This window comes from Arachis ipaensis, chromosome B6, assembly GCF_059453495.1.
Source record: "Arachis ipaensis isolate K30076 ecotype BB chromosome B6, ASM5945349v1, whole genome shotgun sequence".
NCBI classification, from domain to species: Eukaryota; Viridiplantae; Streptophyta; class Magnoliopsida; order Fabales; family Fabaceae; genus Arachis; species Arachis ipaensis.
Genome location: NC_142441.1, coordinates 6,992,138 through 7,017,023, shown reverse-complemented (window position 1 = coordinate 7,017,023; position 24,886 = coordinate 6,992,138). Strand labels below are relative to the sequence as shown.

Sequence of the window (24,886 nt, the reverse complement as noted above, 5' to 3'; positions counted from 1 at the left end):
AAAAAATAACCATCTGAAATCCTAATTTACTAAAGTATTTCACTCTAATACTCTCTTCTTTTTCAACTGACGGCCACCCCACCTTCATCAATAATCATTTCATTTCACCGTCGCTGTTTGGCTTGCCACACGCCGCTCACCCTTAGTAAAAATGACCATCCTCTTAAGGATAAAAATAATCATCTACATACCTAATGAATTGAACATCTAACATATTTTAATTATATATAACTAAACCCAATTCAATCAAAATAATCATCTACATAAAAATTAAAATAACCATTCGCATACCTACTAAAATGACCATCCTAAATTGATTGTTAAAATAGAAGAAAAAGATGAATAAACAGAAGAAACAACTATAATCATCCAATAATTTAATTTTTATTAATAAAAATGTATAATTTGACACATGAGTCAATGATTTTATCTAACCATAAAAGTGGAGAAACAAAAATTAAAAAAAAAAAACTTGAACAGATGAGGAGACATGAATGAGAATAAAAAATAAGCAATTGATTGTTTGATTTGATATTGTTTTCAAACACGCGTACGCTATATCTACCATACTCACATAGTTAATTCGAACAGCGGCGTCGTTGAGCTTTTGATGGCGTATGCGAGAACCCGTGGCGGCATCGGCTGAGTCTGCGGCAGCGTCAGCGGCACGGTTACGTGAGGGGAAGGAAAGGAGTTATATTCGTGGTGAGGCTCCGACGGCAAAGTGGGGCGGCGCGGCGCTGCTCCGGGAGGGTGGAACGTCGCTGACAGCGAAAGGAGGATGGCGCTGCTTCGGGAGGGGGACGGCAATGCTGAGGTTTGGGTTACCTGGTCGCTAGATGGTTGCCACCGACTATGAGGAGAGAGAGGGATTATGAGGCGCAGAATGGGTGTAGACAGCAGATGGAGGGTTACGCTTTGCTAGGGTTTGGGTGTAGGGATCATATGTAGTGTGGATGAACAAGTGTAATTACCCGTACCATGCACGTGATAAGATTGAAATTATAATTTTAAATTATTTTTTAAAAATTATTTTAAATTATAATAATTTGATTAATAAAAAAGTAACATATTATGCATTGTTTGTTTTTTTTAATCTAGTGTTAATTGGATTAACTCTAAAATAGTTATTAATCGGTTTTAATAATCTACTTTCTTCAATAAATCAGACATATATACTAAATGTGATCATAAATAATATAGTAATAGTTAAATCCACCACCAAATATATTGGCTATTATCACACTATAAAACAAATTAAATATAAAGACTATTAGCACTTATAAATCTATAAAATCGCACTGTCTTTGATTCGTGCAAAGGTTTACTTATCAAATAAACTTAAAATATGACGAAAAATATTTATAAAATGGATCTAGCATCACTTGAAAGAATCATAAAAAATAATCAACTTACCTTATTATCCATGAGAACCATTTCTATGTAAGTCATCTTGTTCTTGTCAAATTTGGATAGAATTTTTCATAATCTTATATATTAATTTTGTTAAATAATTCTATATATATATATATATATATATATATATATATATATATATATATATATATATATATATATTACGCTAGTTTTTCTTAATATATATATATATATATACATAAATAATTCAATACATATACATAAATAAAAAAATATATAAATTGTATTTTGTTAAACTTTATGTTACTGGTTATTAAAAATATTTAAATTACATTATTAATTTTTTGTTATAATTATTTCGTTTTATATATATAATTATTTTTTATTCTACAATCGTGCAATAATTTTTTATTTTTTATATTCATATATATTCCTCAATTCCGGCCCCATTCATACGCATATTAACAGTTTTTTTCTAATAGTGATGTTTTAATTTTGTGTTTTTCTTTTTTTACGTATCTTTCTTTTTTTTTTAAATAGTGATGTTTTAATATTTTTTTAAATACATTTTTTTTAATAATTACATTACTAATATGAAATATAAAAAGAAAAAAAAAAGTGACACATATATCCAAGAAAGAAAAGAAACTTAAAAATAAAAAAAAATTTATATTAAAAAATGTAAAAATAATATATTCAAAAAGAATAGTCGTAATATATAAATTGAGTCAACAATTTAAATTTCTCTAAAACTAATTTAATCAAACACCAATATTAGAAATAAATTATTTAAATAATATTATTAAACTACTCTTCCACCTTAACCTATAACAACAATAAAAAAGTCTCGTAACTCACAAATTTAGCCCAACAGAATACATAAATTCAATTACAATTTTAGTCTTTATTATCTTATCTTTATCTTATCTTTAGTTGTTCTTATCTTATCTTTATTTGCTTTTATCTTTCATAAGACAATGCTCTATATATATTTAGTTTTATCCTCATAATTTACAACACACTTCAATTCAATTCAATCAATCAACAATCAATAAAATTTATTTATCTATTCTTTTTCTATTCTTTCACAATTTTATCAATATTTAATATATTTTATGTAAGACCCAAATTTTTAAAAATTAAATAATTAACTACTTATGAGCTAATATGTTATATTGAGAATTAGTTTTAAAAAAAAACTATTTTTAATAAAAGATAATTTAAATAAAATTTTATGAATATTGAAGTTTTATTTAATTATAATTTATTCTATTAAATTTAAATTATTCAAGAGAAAATATTTTGATAAAACAAAAATTAAATTGATTATTATTATTATTATTATTATTATTATTATTATTATTATTATTATTATTATTATTATCAATAATACGTTATTATTATCGCTAGTGTTATTACTATTAGTATTACTATCATTGTTATATCATCATTATTATTCCTAGTCCATCCGGCGGTACATTAAAGGAACAAAGAAAAGCAAGAAAAATATTATGAGATTGTACTTGCAATGATATATATATATATATATATATATATATATATATATATATATATATATATATATATATATATATATATATATATATATATATATACACAAATGCCATAAGGAAACAAAAGCATATTTAAAGCATAAACCGTGGAACATACTAAAGCATGCCACCTGACCATTTTCATCACATTAAACATCATCATCATCTAGCTAAGCTCATTCGGTGAGCAATAGAGAGAAATAGTGACCGAGAGAGAAAGAGAGACTGTAACCCCCATCGAAGAGGAGAGACAACAGTGACTAAAAAGATATTGAGTGTTGTTGGACCTTAATACTAAGTATTTAGTGAAGACAGCGATACGAAATGCTCATTTGACACAATAGAGACGGCAATACATAATGCTCACGAGAGGCCATGGACTTTATGTATAAATGATTGTGCGGGGATGCCCGTGTATATGAAATGGCTTTCAGGAGAAAGTGGTACATGCTTCAACTAGAGAATCAGCGCCTACAAGTACTTGCAGAAGTCATGTTCGGTATACTTCAACTGGAGAATTAGCGCCTGCAAGAAGTAGAAATTTACAAAGATTATGCCGCTGGAATGTCTTATCTGACTTGCGAGTCGGATTGCGTCGAGTGCGAGTCGAAACCGACAAATGGGCTTATTACCTGCGATAGGACTAGACATGCATCATCATTGTTTGCACATTTGCATTTGATTGTATTTACTTATCTTGTCTCTCTGTGATTGTGCTGTTTGTCTTATTGCTATTTGTTTGTGTGTTGATCTTGTTCCTGTGCTATTAGTTTGTGTATTTAGGTGACTGAGAACTGAGGTTGTGATTGAGATTTGTCTTAAGTTCGAAAATTTAAAGAAGGTAATTAATTATATAAAGTAATAGTAAAAAGTATTTTCAAAATGTTTGATAAAAATATAGTTTTATTGAGTAAAATTAATTATTTGCATTTGAAATACTCTTACAGCATTCCCATTCCCTACTGAGAACGCGTGGTTTGTTCTCACCCTAAAATCTTCCACCCTTGCAGTGACAGGTTCGAAGACTCAGTTTGAAACTGCGGGCGATTATTAGTCTTATTTGAGTTAAGTTTATGTGTTGAGTCGTTTTTCTAGAATTCCCTCGCCTTTGTTAGTTTAGATTTTATTTTATACAGAGGGATAGGAGTTGTATCTGAGTTTCATTTGAATTCTTTTGTATGATATTTATTATTCTTACTAACTATGTGACTAGTATTGTTTGGAGATCTTTGATGTATGATTTTAGTTAATAGAAACAAAATTTTTCGGCATTTTCTTAAAAATTGAAATGCGAAATCGAACTAAAGGCTCAGATTTAAATAGTAAATATGGAAGACAGGTCAATAACGCCTCATTTTTTGTACGATCATGACATGCTGAAAGTTAGGGTGTTACATTCTAGTCCTTAGACACGTATAGATTAGAGCCATTCTCGTAACGACAACCAACTGAAACAACATCGTAAGTTCGAATATTTAGAATTCGTGTAAATTCAGACCATTCCCTTATTCTTTGAAAACCTTCTGTATCCCTGATAGAGTTGAATCATAATTTCTCTTATGGGAAAAGAGTTATGGAGGTGGCTTTGATGTGTTGGAGACCAAAATCTGGAAGTTACTATTTATATTTGAGTGTGACACCCATTAAACCCCGAAATGTCAAATAAAATAGTATCTCTGATTTTATTCTCATTTAATTTTAAATAAAAAATAATAATGACTTATTTAATTCAGCATTTATAATAATAAATGAGATGACCATTATATAAGTTATTTAATGTAAAATAGCTTAATTTACGATTATAATTAATATATGTATTTCCTATAAATAGATTAAAAAATAATAATTTCGTAATAAAATAATAATTCAATTTGAATTATAATTAATTGATTGATAGAAATTATAATAAATTGAATTTAATGAGTTAAAAGAAATAGATCAAAAAGCACCATCAGAATCATGCCACGACAGTTTTATCATTAAGCGCAAAAATTTAATTTTTATATAATAGAATAGATATTTACAGATTATTATATTAAACACAGACTAAAAAAAATATACTAAACAAAATAAAAGCATCAATGGTACAATATAACCTAAAAAATCACTTAAATTCAAAAAGAACCTTGATGAATTATAATAAATCTATATATGCAAAGTAAAAGTAAAATAAATAAATAAATAATTAAAAGTAAAATAAAAAGAGCAATTAAAAAAAGTAAAAGAAGATAGAAAGATAGTATGAAGAGTAGATAAAAAATGTATTGTAATAGAAGATTAATATAATTAATTATTACAAAGAATGAAAGAGAAAAATTAAAATACGATCTTATTAAAAAAATTTCAAAAACAATAATAAAAAAAAACGTATTAATCAACTTTTATAAAAATATTACAAAAAATATAAATTATCTTTAAATAAAATAATAATACCCTTCAAAATTATTAATCAAAACAAATAAAAAAAGAATTAATATAAAATAATAAGATAATAAATTGAATTAATTGTGTTCATTTATTTCATTACTTTATATATTATTTATTAAATAATTTAATATTTATCTTGATTAAATTAAATAATAAATTAGTTATAATTAATTTAATTTAATGAATAAAAAAATTTAAAATAATTTGATATGTACTCTAAGTAAATTAAATATTTGAAGTTATGATTAATGTAATTTAATGAATCAAATAAAATATTAAATGATAAAATATTTATCCTAATCAAATCAAATTACATAATTGATTAGTTATAATTAATACAATTGAATGAATTAAACACATTAAATTAAAAAATAATTTAGTTAATTTGTGTCTTAAGGACATATTGTAAAAATATTTATTTTTCAATAAATTTTATAAAATATTTTTTTATAATATTTTTAACCTATGGTCTAAAGGCACAATTATAATAACCCATTAAAAAGTACTTAATTAGTTAATACAAATAATTAGTATAATTGATTTAGTTCAATAAATTAAAAGAAATAAATGTGAAAGGAAGAGATAAAGGAAGAGTGAAATTATAAAAATATATAGCCATTAAAAAGTAATAAAAAAGTCTCTTTTAGTTTTTTATTTATGAATTATTAATTTATTATAATTAATTTCACAACATTTATTATACGTTATTCATCTTATAAATTAATACAATCAATTAATTGATATCAATTATCGATAATTAACTATAATTGATATAACTCATTTCGCTATACTATCTAAATAAATAATTAAAAATGCACGTCTCAATTTTTGTTAAAGTAGAATAAAATAAAATACATAAATTGAGTAGATATAAATCTAAAAATTATAAAATTTTATTAACAACTCAAATAAATTAGTATCATAAAACTAAATTTAATGTCTATTTTAAAAATAATTACTAACCTTTTATTCTTTAAATTATTAATAATTTAAATAAAGTAATACCCTATAACTTATTTTGTTATCTATTTTAAGTAATTACTAACATTCTATTTTTCTAATTATTTGCTTATCTTGTTTATCATTTATGCTTTCAATCAATTATATTAATAAACAAATAAATAAATAAACTAAATTAACTCCGGTTATACTTGGACTATTCAACAATTCAACATAATCTTTTTAATTTGGGATTAACTACTAACGATAGAAAATAAAAAAAAATTTAGAATAATTCAATATTATAAACATTAATTATTATCATGAAATAACCTAAAATCATAATGCAAGTTATTTTTAAGGAAATAATCAAGTATTATTGTTAATTATGAAATAACCTAAAATCATAATGCATTTTATTTTTAAAGAAACAATCATCCATTAATATCTATAAATAGAAACTATCGTCAAAATGTTTTGATTAAAAATATGAGGGGTTAATTACCATTCATTATTAATAATATATCAATTGTATCAAAAAGTAAAAATATAATTATTCGCATTTACACCATTAGAAGAATTACCATCATGAGTAAAATTTTGTCAAAAAAAGAAATAAAATTGCATACATAGTGAATTTAAAAAATAAATATCATTAAGTAATTATATTTTTTAATAAATAATAAAAAATTAAATATCATAAACTATATTCTTTCAAAAGTAACCCTTTTAAGTTATGTTTGGCATGATTTATTTGTATCTCATTTAAATTGACATTATTTTTAATTATAATAATCATTTATCCTTGATAATTATTGTTAGAATTTAATAATTTTTCATGCCTTACAATAAATATCTATAAAAAAATATATATATCCTGAAAAAGTTATTAAATAATTTATTCTTTTTGTCTTATTTTCACATTAAAAATTTTTTTGTTCTGTCTTTTTTAATTGTTATTATATTATTAGATTTGCTAAATAATATTAAAAAAATTCTTTAAAAATAGAAATAACGATGGCACCTTGAATAATTAATTCAATAGAATTAAATTTAAATGAATAAGATTATTCAATTAATTATATAAATAATAGTATATTTATAAATATTAATAATGAAAACAATCTCACTAATGTAAATGATCAATACAATAATTACGTGAAAAAATAACTAATCACATAATTGCATAATTTTCAAGATCCTATATAGTTGAATCTAATGGCCAAATAAAAAAATATCTATATGATAATGTTATAATATTTTAGCATACTATAAATTTATATATCATATTATAATTTTAAGTCAACTCCTTAAACACATTATTATAATATAAAGCATCTAAAAAGATACACCAAATTAACGAATATCACATGGGTCATAATATTCACTCTAAATTGTCACGATACTTCAAATAAAAAGAGTATCAATACAGATAAATCAATGAATATAACTAAAATAAATAGCAACAAAGAGACACACACAAAAAATAACAATAAAGAGAATCAATAATAACATTAACATATAAACCACATATACGAACAATGTATATATTAATTGTGAATCACAAAAAAAAAGACAATATATATATATATATATATGAATTGAAATACACATGACAAATAGAATATTATAAAATAAAATTATAGTAAGATTATTTAAAAACAACGTAAAGATGACACGTCTTTTTTGTTAATTAGAAGCTAAAAGAAAAAAAGTATGCGCCTAAGAATAAGCAATTAAAATAAACAAAAATTTTAAAAAAATAAAATGTATAAATAAAGATAAAAGAAATAAAAAATAAATAAATTACAAAAATTGTACTCTAAACACAAAAAGATGGAGGGAGGAAAGAAGGAAGAGAGAGAAAAAAGAGAGCGAACGAGAGTAAAAAAATATTTGATATTGTATAAATAGATGGTATTAAAAAAATAAACTAATTAAATTAATTCATATATTTTATTATCATATTTATTATTTATTAAATAATTTGATATTTATTCCAATCAAATCAAATAATTAATATAATTAAGTAAATTAATTAATTAATATAATTAATTATAATTAATTAATTTATATAAATTATAATAAATGGTGAGATTTAAATGTCTAATCAAATTAATTAATTGATATAATTAATTAATTATAATTAATTTGATTTAACAAATTAAATAAAATAAATCAAAAAATATCTTAAGAGCATGCCAAATCAATTCCATTATTAAGAGCATACCACATTAATTCCACCTCAAGAATTTATTTTTTAATTATTAAAATACCTTCCTTTTTAAGCCTATTTTACATATTATACACTACAATTATTAGCTCTCTATACTTTCTCTTAAAATAATAACTGATTTTCACATTCACCTAAGTTATAAAAATAAGTAAACTTCCCTTTGAAAGCATCAATTTCACTTGGGTGCTTGACTTGTCCCAACAATCATTGCCACGTGAGACTATGGATAAAATGATCAAATTCCTCTTCCAATTCATTTTTGCGCGGCGGATGAGGTAAGTCATATTTTATTTTTTCACGGACACAAAATAACACCGTCAATTTCTTATTTCTCTTCCTGACTTATTTTGTACTTAATTGCAAGGAAACCCCAAATACAAAAGTCTTATTTTTTCAGTCTTCCAGTCGATATAATTTTCGATATTTTTGTTAGACTTCCCATAAAATCTGTTCTAATTTGTAGATGTGTTTGCAAGCATTGAAACACATTAATTTCTAATCCAAACTTTGCCAAATTACTCCTTACTTATACACCTCCTGCTGTGATGATCCGACGCATGCATTCAAAATTCTTTCACCTTGTTAAATATCAACGAATTGAATGGCATGAAAGAAGATTCAATCCATTATTTGGTGTGTTTGAGGTCCTGAAATCCAATAGTTGTGGCAGCATAAAACTTGATCCTAAATTTAAAATTCCTCTTCTTGGTACAAAAGTTTATGCTAATGTGCGTGTGCTTATTTGTAATGGTCTTTTTTACTTGAGTTGGTCAAAGGATAGAGATATTTCACTTGTTTGCAACCCAATAACAGGTGAGTTCATAAGACTTCCAGAACATCCTTCAATCTTCAAACCCTACGAGTGCGAAATATCTTGGGGTTTTGGTTTTCACCCAAAAACAAACCAATACAAGGTAATGAGAATGTATATCTTTAAACATGGTCATCCTATGGTTGTTGAAATGCTCAGAGTTGGAATATCGACAACATGGATAAATATTGAGGTAGATTATCCCAAAAATTTGATATATATGTCGATATATGGTATTTATTTAAATGGGGCACTTCATTGGATTGGTAAGGATATTGTTGGCAAGTCGATATGGACTTTCAATTTCGACACGGAGAGGTTCCAATCGTTCTCTTTGCCGGATCAGGGTCTAGAAATCAGCATATTTGAAGTTAGGAGTTTTCTTTGCTTGATATATTTTGATGAGCCGGTTACAATATGGATGATGGAAAGATATGGAGTTAGAGAATCTTGAACTCCTATTCTCGTAAGTTCTGACAGAAATACTAATTCTTCCATAACCAAGTCTCATGAGTTCTTTACCTTTCATGATCGTGAAAATAAAGCAATTACGATTGTTCGGACTCACCATAATGACAACATTCAAATATTTGGTCTTGTTCCTACTCTTATCCCACTGAAAGATATTATCATCGGAAATAATGTGGAGGTGCAGAATATTTACTCACCAAATAACTCAATTAAAGTTCCGTTAGTTTTAGGAAATCATTTCATTTAATATTTTTCTATTAATAACAAGTTTCTGCTTGATTGTTTTAGATTCACATTATAATTATAATGCTCACATCTTATTTGGTTGTTTAATTATTGTCTCTAGTTACTCAGTGTTTGTAAATTTTTTTTAATTATTATAATTTAAAATATAATTTAAATTAATTCAATTTAATTTATAATCCCCTGTTCTAATTTTATTGGTTTAATCACCTTTGATGAAACAAAATTTTAAATTTTGAATCCCTGTTTGCATTTAAATTATATATTATTAAGTCAGAAAATTTTATTTTATACATGTATAATATAAGTAATTTTAAAAATAATAAATATAAGAGTTTAATTTTAATGCATTATAAAAAAATTTACACAATTAGATTTATAATTTGAAATTATTTTTTAGGTAATAAATTTTAAAATTAATTATTTGACATCAGCTTCTTTGCTAAAAAAAAAAAAAAAAAAAAAAAAAAACTGAAAAACCTTGTCCCATGTGGCTTGATCCTCCGAAAACCTTCCAGGATGATTCCAAATTGCGGTGAACACTCCTTCTAATATTCCAATGCCAAAACCCTCCTTAACATCCTCTTTCTCCAATATCACCAACTCCACATTAATAGGTGGATTTAGATCTCTCCCTTTCTTTTTCATGTAGATATTGCGTAATCACTCACTCACTCACTCTTTTCTTACATCATAAAGTTGAACTAGGATTCACAGTTTCACACACATACTCCCGTACAAAATCCTAACAGGACATAATTCTATTTGTATTTGTATTACTATTATTATTATTATTATTATTAGTATAAAGATCAATATTATTATAAAAATAAAGATATAATTAAATATTAAAAATGAAAAAGTACAAGAGAGATTAAAGAACTCGAAATTTATTTATTGTTCACCTTACAATAAAATAAAAACTAATAAAAAAACTAATAAAAATATTTAATTTGTTATCCAATTCATATTTTTTTTAAAAAAAATTTACAAGAGAGAGAATGATATTTTTTTTTTGCAAGAATGCTTGGTCTATACGTGGAATGACAATAGAGTAACCGGATAGATTTTAACTCTGCTTCTGAAAGAGTTATAAATTCATGGCTGGCTTGGCAACTCGTATGATTAAGCTGCGGCTATCAAATCAATCAATAAATAATACAGATTTGTAAGAACTACTATTACATGAATTAATCCAGTTCAAATGCATATAGCATTCTAAACTAAAAAACTGAATACATTTCTAAATATTTGCAATTCTACTAGTTACTAAATAAATAAATAAGTAAAATAAATTCAATTTCGATGCAAAAATGAACTAACTCAAAAAGTATAAAAAATTATTTTAATTTTTATACAATATTTAAAAATAATAAATAGCTTAAGCAAAATAAAATTGTTGCATTAGCAAATGCTAGTATAATATACAAATAAATTTCTCAAAGTAAAATGAAAAAGAAAAAATACTTGAATAATTTAAAACATATTTAATATATTTTTATTTTAGTCATTTATCCTTGGTTATATATAATTTGTTAATAGATTAAAAAATTAAATTTACTACTTCTCATTTTAATCCAAATTCATATATTTAACTGATACATGTTTAAGAGAGTATTTTTGTTATTTTAAAAACAAGATATAAAATGATAATTTTATTGTGTTCCTCTTCCGGTTGCGCCACTCTGATAGCTCGGGTATTACGACTCTTAAAATATTTAATAATAAAATATGAGCCTGTTAAAATCTTAAACTGAGTTTTTATAAAGATATATATATTGGAAATATGAGCCTGTTAAAATCTTAAACTGAGTTTTTATAGAGATATATATATTGGAATGATATATATATATATATATATATATATATATATATATATATATATATATATAAACTCCAGATATCAAAACTCCTATCCCTCTTGTAAAGGTTATAATATTAATAGCGAGGGAAGAATAATGATAACTAAACTGAAATATCTTCTATCGCATAAGCCAAACTCAACTACTCTTCATAAGCTTCTTCGTCCGTTTCCTGAAAAGAAAAGTCTATAGGGGGTGAGAACCTAACCACATGGTCTCATCACCACAGATTTTTAGAATTTGTTATAAGAAGATATTTAGTAGGTAAATTATTTTTCAAACTCAGTGACTAAGTATCCAGAATTCCAAAGCACAGTTTTTCTTATAAAAGAAAATAGAAGTCTCCTAACAGTATGAATGACCAATCATAGCCTTCAACTCAGCGACTCAAACAATTTCACAACCAAATCATCATCTCATCATTAATATCCAAACTCAAAGGAACCACAACAGAAACAAAAACAAGCAAAACATACAAGGAAAACACAGGTATAGATTACAGTTACAGCAAATAGCTCAGATAGCAGTTAATAATAGTTAAGCAATTAGGCAGACCCAAACAAATTCAAACTCAAGAAAAGCATACAAATGCATATGATGAATGCCTATCCTATGACTGTTGATATCAACTGTCGGTTACGTAGCCATTTCGACATGTTCTCAAGCTCAAAATACACCATATGCATGGGAAAAATCCCCAAGCTGACATGGGAAAAGAACGCCCCAAGCTCAATAATATCCATGGGATGAATTCCAAGCTGACATGGGGAGAAGAGACAACACCCCAAGCTGACATGGGAGAAACAACACCCCAAGCTGACATGGGAGAAACAACACCCCAAGCTCAATAGTAACCACGGGAAAAATCCTGGCTGACAAGGAGACAATGCCCCAAACTCAATATATTCAATCATCTCTCATAATTATCAGTTTCATTTCCGATACTAATTCATATCTCATCTCATCATTCTCAATTCTACTTAACTCATTGATCATATTGTAACAACCCCAGTTTTCGAGAAAGCGAGATCTTTTCTTAAAGTACGGATTTCTCCGGAAGATCAGTTAGGGGAGAACCTCTGATATATCATCAAGTATATTGATCCTCATTGTCATTACGTCTTCTTTAAGCTAGAAATTTTTTTGAGGCAAGCTCGATAATGCAGTCACGAAGAACCTAGTTTTTGAACCGTATCGGTTAGGAGTTTTGATCCTACTTTTCGTAAATAATCTCAGTTTGACGAACCAGACTCGATTCATGAGAGAAGAGAGATAATAAGATAATATTATCATTATATGAGTATTAGAAGCTTTTTGAATGATATTATAAGGTTACCTGGTCAGTTTTAGTTAAAAACAGAAAATCGGTTTAACCGGGTTCACAGTTTACTAGTGCAGCTTAGTACCAGCATTCTCTGATGACTTTAGCAATGCTAAGGCCTCATCATACATGTTCTATTCTCATAATAAATATGTTACTAGTGTCATTTATACTAGTAGCTCAGAAAAAAATTTTTAGAGATGTTTTCACAAGTGTTTCGATACATCTAGTTTTAGTAGTTATACACCTGAGATATTTTAATATTATTTTAATCCACTTCCAAGCCAACCAATCACAACTTATCCTACACCCCCAAAACCCCCAAGGCTGGTTCATTTGCTCCTTGTGGCCTAAATTTCCAAGAGAGAAAAAGAGAGAAAAGTTCTTAGTTCCAAATCTTCAAAGCTTGATTTCTGCTAAACTAAAACTCAGATCAAAATTCCAATCCGACCAAAATGATTCTCTCTTATTTCTCTACATGATCATATGACTTATCAAGGCTGGAATCAAGATGAGTTGGCTGTACCATCTCTCTTTTGCTTCGGTTTCAAGGAAACATGCTTAAACATGTATTTTCTTGATGTTCTTCCTTAGGAATCATGCTTAACTTGACTTGAGGACCAAGAAACATTAATTTCCAGCAAGTATAAGGTGAGAAATCTCTTCCTAACATGCTGAGTAAGATTCGGTTAGTTGAGAATTTTTGGATTTAAAGTTGTTCTTGATGTGATTTAGGAGGAAAAATTGCTTAAGGACCACCTAAGGATATAACCGAATTAGGAGCAGCAAAACCAGGTAGGGTTTGACGAAATTATTCTTGATTGATTGTGTTTGAGTTGTGTGATTATGATATGGTTTGGCTGTGTTTCAAAATTGATTGTTTATATGAGTGATTCTTGTTGAAATTTTGGTGAAAATTTGATGAAATTTGATGATATTCAAGCTATGAAACATGTTCTTGAGTGCAGCTGAAAAAACGAACCCTAATCCTTAAATTGGGGTTCAATTTGTGTTGAAATCATCTAGAAAAGATGGGGTTTTGGTGGCTGCAAATTTATTATTAATTATGGTAAAAATCAGTTGCTGAAAAGACTGAAAAACGGGTAAAAACAGAGAAAGAATCTGAAGAATTTATGAAGAACATGAAGAACACTTTGAGTGTGATGAAGAACAATGAAGAATAGGCTTTAGATCTTTAAAAGGGCAAGGAAGTAAAATTTTTGGTGTTTAAGGGGTTATTTGGTAATTTCTGAAAGTTAGGGTGGTTAAAGTAGAAATATTAAAAGTTACGGGTGGTAAAAAGTGAATTTTAAAGGTTAAAAGTTAAAGTGGGGGAAATTTTCGAAAATTTAATGATAAAATAATAAATAATAATAAAATATTAAATAATAATATTTAATTAAAATAATATTTTAATAAAAATAATAAAATAATACGGAAAAGACAGTTTTCTGTAAAAGTCTTAGAAAGACAACTTTAAGCGCAGAATCTCATAATTACTTTCATAAAACACTTAGGGAGTGGTAAGAACATATTAGTGAGGCAAAGATAAAAGAAAGATAAAAAGTTGAAGAAAAGATAAAAATCGAAGAAAAAGTCTGTAAAGTATTAATGACAGAAAAACAGACAGAGACTAGCGAACGAACTAGGGCCACATAGTTAGTCCTTGAATTATGACTAGGGTTAGGTATTGTATGAAAAGTTAAACTGTTTCAGTATAGACTTAATGAACCTATACTTGGGACAGGCTAACTATTCATACCGAAATTTACATAAGCTTTAAATGTAACATCCCTTCCAGCAAAATACCTTGCTTAAGTCAGGGTATTTCTACTAGAAAGAACGTTACATGACCTTTTCTAATATTAACTACTTAATTATCAAGCCTTTGTATCGAGTTCGCGTTTCAGTTTTAAGGAAAAGCCAGAAAATTTTGTTTTTATTCTTTAAAGACATGTATCAAGGATAAACATTACTATTAATAATACTTATGTGATTGTTATTATTATTTGCAATGTTTATCCTTGATACATGTCTTTAAAGAATAAAAACAAAATTTTCTGGCTTTTCCTTAAAACTGAAACGCGAACTCGATACAAAGGCTCGATAATTAAGAAGTTAATATTAGAAAAGGTCACGTAACGTTCTTTCTAGTAGAAATACCCTAACTTAAGCAAGGTATTTTGCTGGAAGGGATGTTATATTAAATACTAACGTTAAACAGAGAAATCAGAACAGAGTAAAGAGATACCGAAAAAAGAGTAATCAGAGCAGAGTAAAGAGACAAAGAGAAAAGGTAATATGATAAAGAGCAGAGGACCTATTGAGAGGTCATTTGTTGCATTAAGACAACCCCAGAGATATCTATATGTTTATCTGCTGCATTGTGGCAGTCAGATAGATGGTGGTGTGACCACTGAGAACGCTTTCCTGCGGTATAGATCCATAATTTAATTTTGTAAGGAAGAGGGGTTATTTCCTGCTACAGAAGTACCGTGACCACCTGTTCCATCTCTGTAGTGGCAGAGGGGTTATTTCCTGTATACAGAAGGTGTATCGGCATACATCCCTGCAGTGGCAAATGTGTTATTTCCTACGTGCAGTGGACCCTGTGGTGGCAGAGGGGTTATTTCCTGTACACAGGGGTATAGCCAACAGGAAAGCCATATCCGGCTAATAATGCTGGGTTACGTCGGGAGCGGGTAGAAACCAACAAATGAGCTCATTACCTGCACTAGGACTAGACATGCATCATTCTTGTCTGCACATTATTCTCTGTTGCTTTTCTTCTTGTGTGTATGATCTATTGCTCTATGTTTGTCTGTGTGTATGCTATATCTGTGTTTTATTTTCTTGTATTCTTCTGTTTGTGTTCTGCTTTCTGTTTTCTCTACTTTCTCTATCTATTTTTATCTTCTATTTACTACTTTGCTATATCCTATTATTTGCCTGCTAATCGACGCTGGATAAATGAATGCAACTAATAACCCCGACCCTACTAAGGACTCCCCAGTTCTTACCCCCTTCTCTCCCTTCCTCCCCTTTAGATGGAGACGGGCGTGATATTCTTTGAGTTTGAGGACCTTTACGTCTACGAGGACCCAGTACATCACAGTTACATCATTATAGGATTGGAGCCTCGTATTAGACGATATGTGTTACCTAATCGAGCTTTTCAACATGCTCTGTCTAGCCCGCATTTTGACCCTGACGCTCTTTACAACTTTCTCTTATCCTGGTTACACCCTGACGCACCTGGACATCCTTTTCCTGATGGTCCCGGACACCCTATACCAGCTCAACCCTTGAATGAGGTGGCACCTGAGCCTATCTTTCCTGATGAGTCTGAGTTAGCTGGAGAGTACGTACCTATGATTCCACCAGAGTGGGATTTTCCCCCTGAGTCGATCCCTAACTTTCCACAGCCTGATGAGCCGACACTACCGGACAACGGGGTAGCTCCTATATATGCGAACGGACATGTGCTTGCGAATGGTTTTGTACATAGTGATAGTAGTGCTTCTGGTGGTTCTGAGGGTATAGCTGTAGCTGCAGACGAGGAGGAGGAGGAGGATCCTGAGATAGAGATAGAGCAGGATGAGGAGATGGGCGAGCCTCATGACGATCTTCCGAATGGCCATGTGTAGATATAGTCTAACAGCAGTAGGGGTATTCTTTTGATGACACTCTAGTCTAACATTATCAGTTAGTTAGTCTCTCACTTGTGTTAGTACACCCGAGAGCTAGGAGCTATATAGTGATTAGGCTAGCCTGGGCGCCAGTTTAGCGGCTTTTTGTATGGTCAGGCCCTGGGAGTGTCGTATATATATATATATTAACTACGTAGGATGACGAGGATGTAAACTGACTTGATCTTTTGTGAGCACTACATGTTTTGTTATAGTGTACATGATGTATATTATCAGCTGTGTTTCTATGTTTCTTTATGCTTCCTTATTATTTCTATCAGTGTGTGCTTATTTATTTTACTCCCTCGCTCGCAACGATATAAGTTAAAAAAAAAGTTACTCGTAAAATTCACAACGTTCTAACAAGGAACAGGCTCATATATTAAATAATAGTTAATAATTAAGAAGGACAAGTTAGTAACACTTAGCTTCTTGTATGACCATGGCATACTGGGAGTTGGGTCATTACAATTTGGTATTAGAGTAGTTCGTTCCCAATAGAGCCTGGGGAGTGGACTGACTATGCTTTATTGCATACTCTGCTTGTGTGTCTCATGCTGTTAGGGTATCTTCAAGATACATTTGGCATGAATGTCTATAAGTGCTCATTTTGGGAATGTTCGTGCCTAACTTGAGATATTAAGACTGATCACCTTAATATTGATTGTTTGGTGCGGATAGGACCTTAATGACTGCGAATAGGCATAGTTTAACCGAGTTCTAAACGACGAATCGATGCGAGGCACAGCTATCCTCATAGCTGTTATGATCTCCATGGCTATGGCTATATTAGATTTGGATGCTGTAAGGAATGAACACTTGTTTCACTTGTGGGAACCTGGACACTTGGCGAGGAATTGCCCAAAAAGATTTGCTCGGAATCCAGTACGAACCCAACAACAAGGTCGAGTGTTTGCTATGACTGCTAATGATGCTATGCAATCAGACGCCTTGATCCAAGGTCAGTGTTATGTCAAGAATTGATTTCTAACTGTGTTGTATGATTTGGGTGCATCGCATTGCTTTATTTCTTTAACTGTTGCTCGTGAGTTGGGATTAGATTTCTCTGAATTAAACTTTGATTTAATTGTCCATACACCTGCATCCCAAAATGCGTTAACCAGTTTAGTGTGCCTGCAAGTACCATTTGCTATTAGGGATAGGACTTTTATACATGATCTAATCTGTTTGCCTCTATGTGGTTTAGAAGTTATTCTAGGATTAGATTGGTTATCTAAGTATCATGTTTTCCTTGACTGCTTTGAAAGAACTGCTGTTATTCCGTCTGATAGTTTAGATATTAAACAATTTCTATCCCATACTTTATATCTGAATTCTGTAAGAGTTACCTTAGACGGGAGTGATTGTGAGGGGTATGTTCTGTTAGTGGCTAGCTCGAATGACAGTGAATTAAGCCTAGAACGGATTCGAGTGGTAAAGGAATTTCCTGATGTTTTCCTGGACGACATACCTGAGTTTCCTCCTCAGCGAGAGATAGAGTTCAGCATTGATCTCGTACCTGGAACCGGACCGATTTTTATAGCACCGTACCGGATGTCACCACTGGAACTGGCAGAGTTGAAGAAGCAGTTGGATGAGTTATTTGAAAAGAAATTTATTCGTCCCAGTGTGTCACCATGGGGAGCTCCAGTATTATTTGTAAAAAAGAAAGACGGTAGAATGAGGCTCTGCGTGGATTACCGACAGCTAAATAAAGTCACTATCAAGAACAAGTATCCACTTCCACGGATTGATGATTTGATGGATCAGTTAAAAGGTGCAACTGTGTTCTCGAAGATTGACTTGCGATCGGGTTATCACCAAATTTGAGTAAGCGAGCCAGATATACCAAAGACTGTGTTCAAGACTCAGAAATGATGACGATGCTGAGACGTGTGGGAGTAGAAGAACCAGAAGCTGTAAGACAAGATCGTAGTGGTCTCTGGAGATACAAGAATAGAATTTGTGTGCCTAATTCTAAAGAATTGCGACAAAAAATTCTTGCAGAAGCTCATCAAAGTAGATTTTCTATGCATTCTGGAGTGACAAAGATGTATCAAGATATGAAACAAATGTTCTGGTGGCCGGGCTTAAAGAAAAAAGTAGCTGACTATGTCTCAAAATGTTTAACCTGCCAGAAGGTGAAGGTGGAACATCAGAAACCGTCAGGAACCCTGCAACCCTTAGAAATACCACAATAGAAATGGGAGCAGATCACCATGGATTTGTCATGGGGTTGCCAAGAACCTCAACAGGACATGATGCCATCTGGGTAATTGTGGACAGATTAACAAAATTGGCGCATTTCCTTCCAATTCGAGTTGACTATACATTAGAAAGACTGGCACGGATATATATTCAAGAAATCGTACGATTGCATGGGATACCTTCGTCAATTGTCTCAGATCGAGATCTAAGGTTTACTTCTAGATTTTGGGGAGCTTTTCAAAAAGCATTGGGGACAGAATTGCAAATGAGTACAACATACTATCCTCAGACAGACGGACAATCAGAGCGGACAATCCAGACATTAGAGGACATGCTAAGATCTTGTGTGATGGATAACCAAGGTAGTTGGGATAAGTATTTGCCGTTGATCGAATTCGTCTACAATAACAGCTACCAACAAAGTATCGGGATGGCACCTTATGAAGCTCTCTACGGAAGAAGATGTCAGACACCATTGTGTTGGAATGACGACGGAGAAGCTAGTGTCTTAGGTCCAGACTCAGTGCATGAAACTACTGAGAAGATAAAGGGGATTCGTCAGAAGATCTAGACAGCACAAAGCCGTCAAAAGAGCTATGCCGATAATAGACGTAGACCCTTAGAGTTTAGTGAGGGAGATCATGTCTTTCTAAAAGTAACTCCGACTACTGGAATAGGTCGAGCCCTTAAGACTAAAAAGCTTAACCCTCGATACATAGGACCTTTCCAAATACTTAAAAAAGTTAGTCCAGTAGCTTATCAAGTAGCCCTTCCTCCATACCTGTCAAATCTTCATGATGTTTTTCATGTCTCGCAATTTAAGAAATATATTCTTGACGAGAGTCACATTTTACAACCAGAGACAGTACAGTTATGAAACGATTTGACATATCAAGCATCACCAGTTCAGATCATAGAAAAAAGTGATAAGTAGCCAAGAGGCAAAACTGTTCGCTTAATCAAAGTAGCTTGGGGACAAAGAGGAGAAGAAGAGCACACTTGGGAACTAGAAGATAAGATGAAAGCTGATTACCCGCATCTATTCTCAGGTAACTGAAATTTTGAGGGCAAAAATTTTTTTTTAGGAGGGTAGAATGTAACAACCCCGGTTTTCGAGAACGCGAGATCTTTTTTGAAAGTACGGATTTCTCCGAAAGATCAGTAAGGGGAGAACCTCTGATATATCATCAAGTATATCGATCCTTATTGTCATTACGTCTTCTTTAAGCTAGAACTTTTTTTGAGGCAAGCTCGATAACACAGTCACGAAGAACCTAGTTTTTGAATCGTATCGGTTAGGAGTTTTGATCCTACTTTTCGTAAATAATCTCAGTTTGACGAACCGGACTTGATTTATCAGAGAAGAGAGATAATAAGATAATATTATCATTATATGAGTATTAGAAGCTTCTTGAATGATATTATAAGGTTACCTGGTCAGTTTTAGTTAAAAACAGAAAATCGGTTTAACCGGATTCACAGTTTACTAGTGCAGCTTAGCACCAGCATTCTCTGATGACTTTAGCGATGCTAAGGCCTCATCATACATGTTCTATTCTCATAATAAATATGTTACTAGTGTCATTTATGCTAGTAGCTCAGAAAAGAATTTTTAGAGATGTTTTCACAAGTGTTCCGATACATCTAGTTTTAGTAGTTATACACCTGAGATATTTTAATATTATTTTAATCCACCTCCAAGCCAACCAATCACAACTCACCCTACACCCCCAAAACCCCCAAGGCTGGTTCATTTGCTCCTTGTGGCCGAAATTTCCAAGAGAGAAAAAGAGAGAAAAGTTCTTAGTTCCAAATCTTCAAAGCTTGATTTCTGCTGAACGAAAACTCAGATCAAAATTTCAATCCGACCAAAATGATTCTCTCTTCTTTCTCTACATGATCATATGACTTATCAAGGTGGGAATCAAGGTGAGTTGGCTGCACCATCTCCCTTTTGCTTCGGTTTCAAGGAAACATGCTTAAACATGTGTTTTCTTGATGTTCTTCATTAGGAATCATGCTTAACTTGACTTGAGGACCAAGAAACATTAATTTTCAGCAAGTATAAGGTGAGAAATACCTTCCTAACATGCTGAGTAAGATTCGGTTAGTTGAGAATTTTTGGATTTAAAGTTGTTCTTGATGTGATTTAGGAGGAAAAAGTGTTTAAGGACCACCTAAGGATATAACCGAATTAGGAGCAGCAAAACCAGGTAGGGTTTGATGAAATTAATCTTGATTGATTGTGTTTGAGTTGTGTGATTATGATATGGTTTGGCTGTGCTTGAAATTGATTGTTTATATGAGTGATTCTTGTTAAAATTTTCGTGAAAATTTGATGAAATTTGATGATATTCAAGCTATGAAACATGTTCTTGAGTGCAGCTGGAAAAATGAACCCTAATCCTTAAATTGGGGTTCAATTTGTGTTGAAATCATGTGAAAAATATGGGGTTTTGGTGGCTGCAAATTTATTATGAATTATGGTAAAAATCGGTTGCTAAAAAGACTGAAAAACGGGTAAAAACAGAGAAAGAATCTGAAGAATTTATGAAGAACATGAAGAACACTTTGAGTGTGATGAAGAACAATGAAGAACAGGCTTTAGATCTTTAAAAGGGAAAGGAAGTAAAATTTTTGGTGTTTAAGGGGTTATTTGGTAATTTCTGAAAGTTAGGGTAGTTAAAGTAGAAATATTAAAAGTTACGGGTGGTAAAAAGTGAATTTTAACGGTTAAAAGTTAAAGTGGGGTAATTTTCGAAAATTTAATGATAAAATAATAAATAATAATACAATATTAAATAATAATATTTAATTAAAATAATATTTTAATAAAAATAATAAAATAATACAGAAAAGGCAGTTTTCTGTAAAAGTTTTAGAAAGACAACTTTAAGCGCAGAATCTCATAATTACTTTCATAAAACACTTAGGGAGTGGTAAGAACATATTAGTGAGGCAAAGATAAAATAAAGATAAAAAGTTGAAGAAAAGATAAAAATTGAAGAAAAAGTCTGTAAAGTATTAATGACAGAAAAACAGACAGAGACTAGCGAACGAACTAGGACAACATAGTTAGTCCTTGAATTGCGACTAGGGTTAGGTATTGTATGAAAAGTTAAACTATTTCAGTATATACTTAATGAACCTATACTTGGGACAGGCTAATTATTTATACCGAAATTTACATAAGCTTTAAATACTAACATTAAATAGAGAAATCAGAGCAGAGTAAAGAGATACCGAGAAAAGAGTAATCAGAGTAGAGTAAAGAGACAAAGAGAAAAAGTAATATGATAAAGAGCAGAGGACCTATTGAGAGGTCATTTGTTGCATTAAGGCAACCCCAGAAATATCTATATGTTCATCTGCTACATTGTGGCAGTCAGATAGATGGTGGTGTGACCACTGAGAACGCTTTCTTGCGGTACAGATCCATAATTTAATTCTGTAAGGCAGAGGGGTTATTTCCTGCTACAGAAGTACCGTGACCACCTGTTCCATCTCTGTAGTAGCAGAGGGGTTATTTCCTGTATACAGAAGGTGTGTCGGCATACATCCCTGCAGTGGCAAATATGTTATTTCCTGCATACAGTGGACCCTGTGGTGGCAGAGGGGTTATTTTCTGTACACAGGGGTATAGCCAACAGGAAAGCCATATCCGGCTAATAATGCTGGGTTACGTCGGGAGCGGGTAGAAACCGACAAATGAGCTCATTACCTGCACTAGGACTAGACATGCATCATTCTTGTCTGCACATTATTCTCTGTTGTTTTTCTTCTTGTGTGTATGATCTATTGCTCTATGTTTGTCTATGTGTATGCTATATCTGTGTTTTATTTTCTTGTATTCTTCTATTTGTGTTCTGCTTTCTGTTTTCTCTACTTTCTCTATCTATCTTTATCTTCTATTTATTGCTTTGCTATATCCTATTATTTGCCTGCTAATCGACGCCGAATAAATGAATGTAACTAATAATCCCGACCTTACTAAAGGCTCCCCAGTTCTTACCCCCTTCTCTCCCTTCCTCCCCTTCAGATGGAGACGGGCGTGATATTCTATGAGTTCGAGGACCCTTACGTCTACGAGGACCCAGTACATCACAGTTACTTCATTATGGGATTGGAGCCTCGTATTAGACGATATGTGTTACCTAATCGAGCTTTACAACATGCTCTGTCTAGCCTACATTTTGACCCTGACGCTCTTTACGACTTTTCCTTATCCTGTTTACACCCTGACGCACCTGGACATCCTTTTCCTGATGGTCCCGGACACCCTATACCAGCTCAACCCTTGAATGAGGCGGCACCGGAGCCTATCTTTCCTGATGAGGCTGAGTTAGCTAGAGAGTACGTACCTGTGATTCCACCAGAATGGAACTTTTCCCTTGAGCCAATCCCTAACTTTCCACAGCCTGATGAGCCGACACTACCGGACGACGGGGTAGCTCCTATATATTCGAACGGACCTGTGCTCGCGAATGGTTTTGTACATAGTGACAGTAGTGCTTCTGGTGGTTCTGAGGGTATAGCTGTAGCTGCAAACGAGGAGGAGGAGGAGGATCCTGAGATAGAGATAATGTAGGATGAGGAGATATAGTCTGACAGCAGTAGGGGCATGATGCGTGGACTTTTGTATGGTATAGAATTTCCTCAATTGAATGAATTCTCGTTGCAAGTATAGTTCTATACCAACAAAGAGTCATCACATACAAAAAATTTGAGTTGTCACATGTAACAAACCCCAATGAAAATTAACCGAAGTATTTAGACTCCGGGTCGTCTCACAAGGAATTGCAATGAAGTGTATGCTTATTGGCTATGAAGGGGCAAGGGGGGTTTTTGGTTGATAAGAGGGGCAACAAAATAAATGACAAGAAAAGTAAATCAAACAAGTAACTAAAGAAAGCAATTAATAAAAAGAGACATTCATGGCAAGGTTGAGATCATAGGCTTTCTATCCTAATGCAATGATTAATTCATCTTATTTAGTCAACTCCAACAAATAGAGAGAAAGTCAAACAAGATTAATCAATCATACCACAATAATAACAAGAATTTATCTTATTACGTCATCTCCAACATTGGAAGAAGGTATCATATTATCTTCCATGAGAGAAAGTCTAATAAGACTAGCTAATCTCAATCCAAAAGTCCTAATTAACTTACTAATTAAATTATCAAAAGATTAGCGTCAATGGAAACAATATTAGCTAACAACTCTAGATCACCAACATAAGTTGGGTTTTCATGACTCAAGATTGCCTAATTACTCTTCCCAAGCCAAGAATGCTCAAAATCTACTCTAAAGTCCAACCAAGCATTTTGTCAAACACTTGGTGGGTACAAATGGAAAGCATGGTAAAATTGCAAGAATAATAAATCTACCAACTACCAATTGCAAGAAAAGTAAATCAACAATTCAAATCATTAACAAAAGAACATCAAACATAAATTTCATTAAAGAAAAGATCCAAATCCAACAAGAGTTCATGAACATAAAAGTAATAAAATAAGGGAAATGAACAAGTAAAACTAGAAGAACAAAGATGTAATACAAGAAATTAAGAAGGAAAACTAAATCAAAACAAGAATTAAAAGTTGGATTTAAGAAAATTAAACCTAAACTACCCTAAAATCTAGAGAGAGGAGAGAGCCTCTCTCTCTAGAATTCTATCCTAAAACATGATGAAAACTAAACTATGACTACTTTGTTCATTCTCCCTTCAATCCTTGGGTTCAATAG

The 24,886-nt window shown here is 31.0% G+C and overlaps 2 pseudogenes; both read left to right on the top strand.

The window, feature by feature from the left end:
- The first annotated feature begins 617 nt into the window (after positions 1-617).
- LOC148554502 (uncharacterized) lies at positions 618-16,887 on the top strand (annotated as a pseudogene).
- Positions 16,888-23,198: 6,311 nt separating this feature from the next.
- LOC148554501 (uncharacterized) lies at positions 23,199-23,740 on the top strand (annotated as a pseudogene).
- Positions 23,741-24,886: the final 1,146 nt, after the last annotated feature.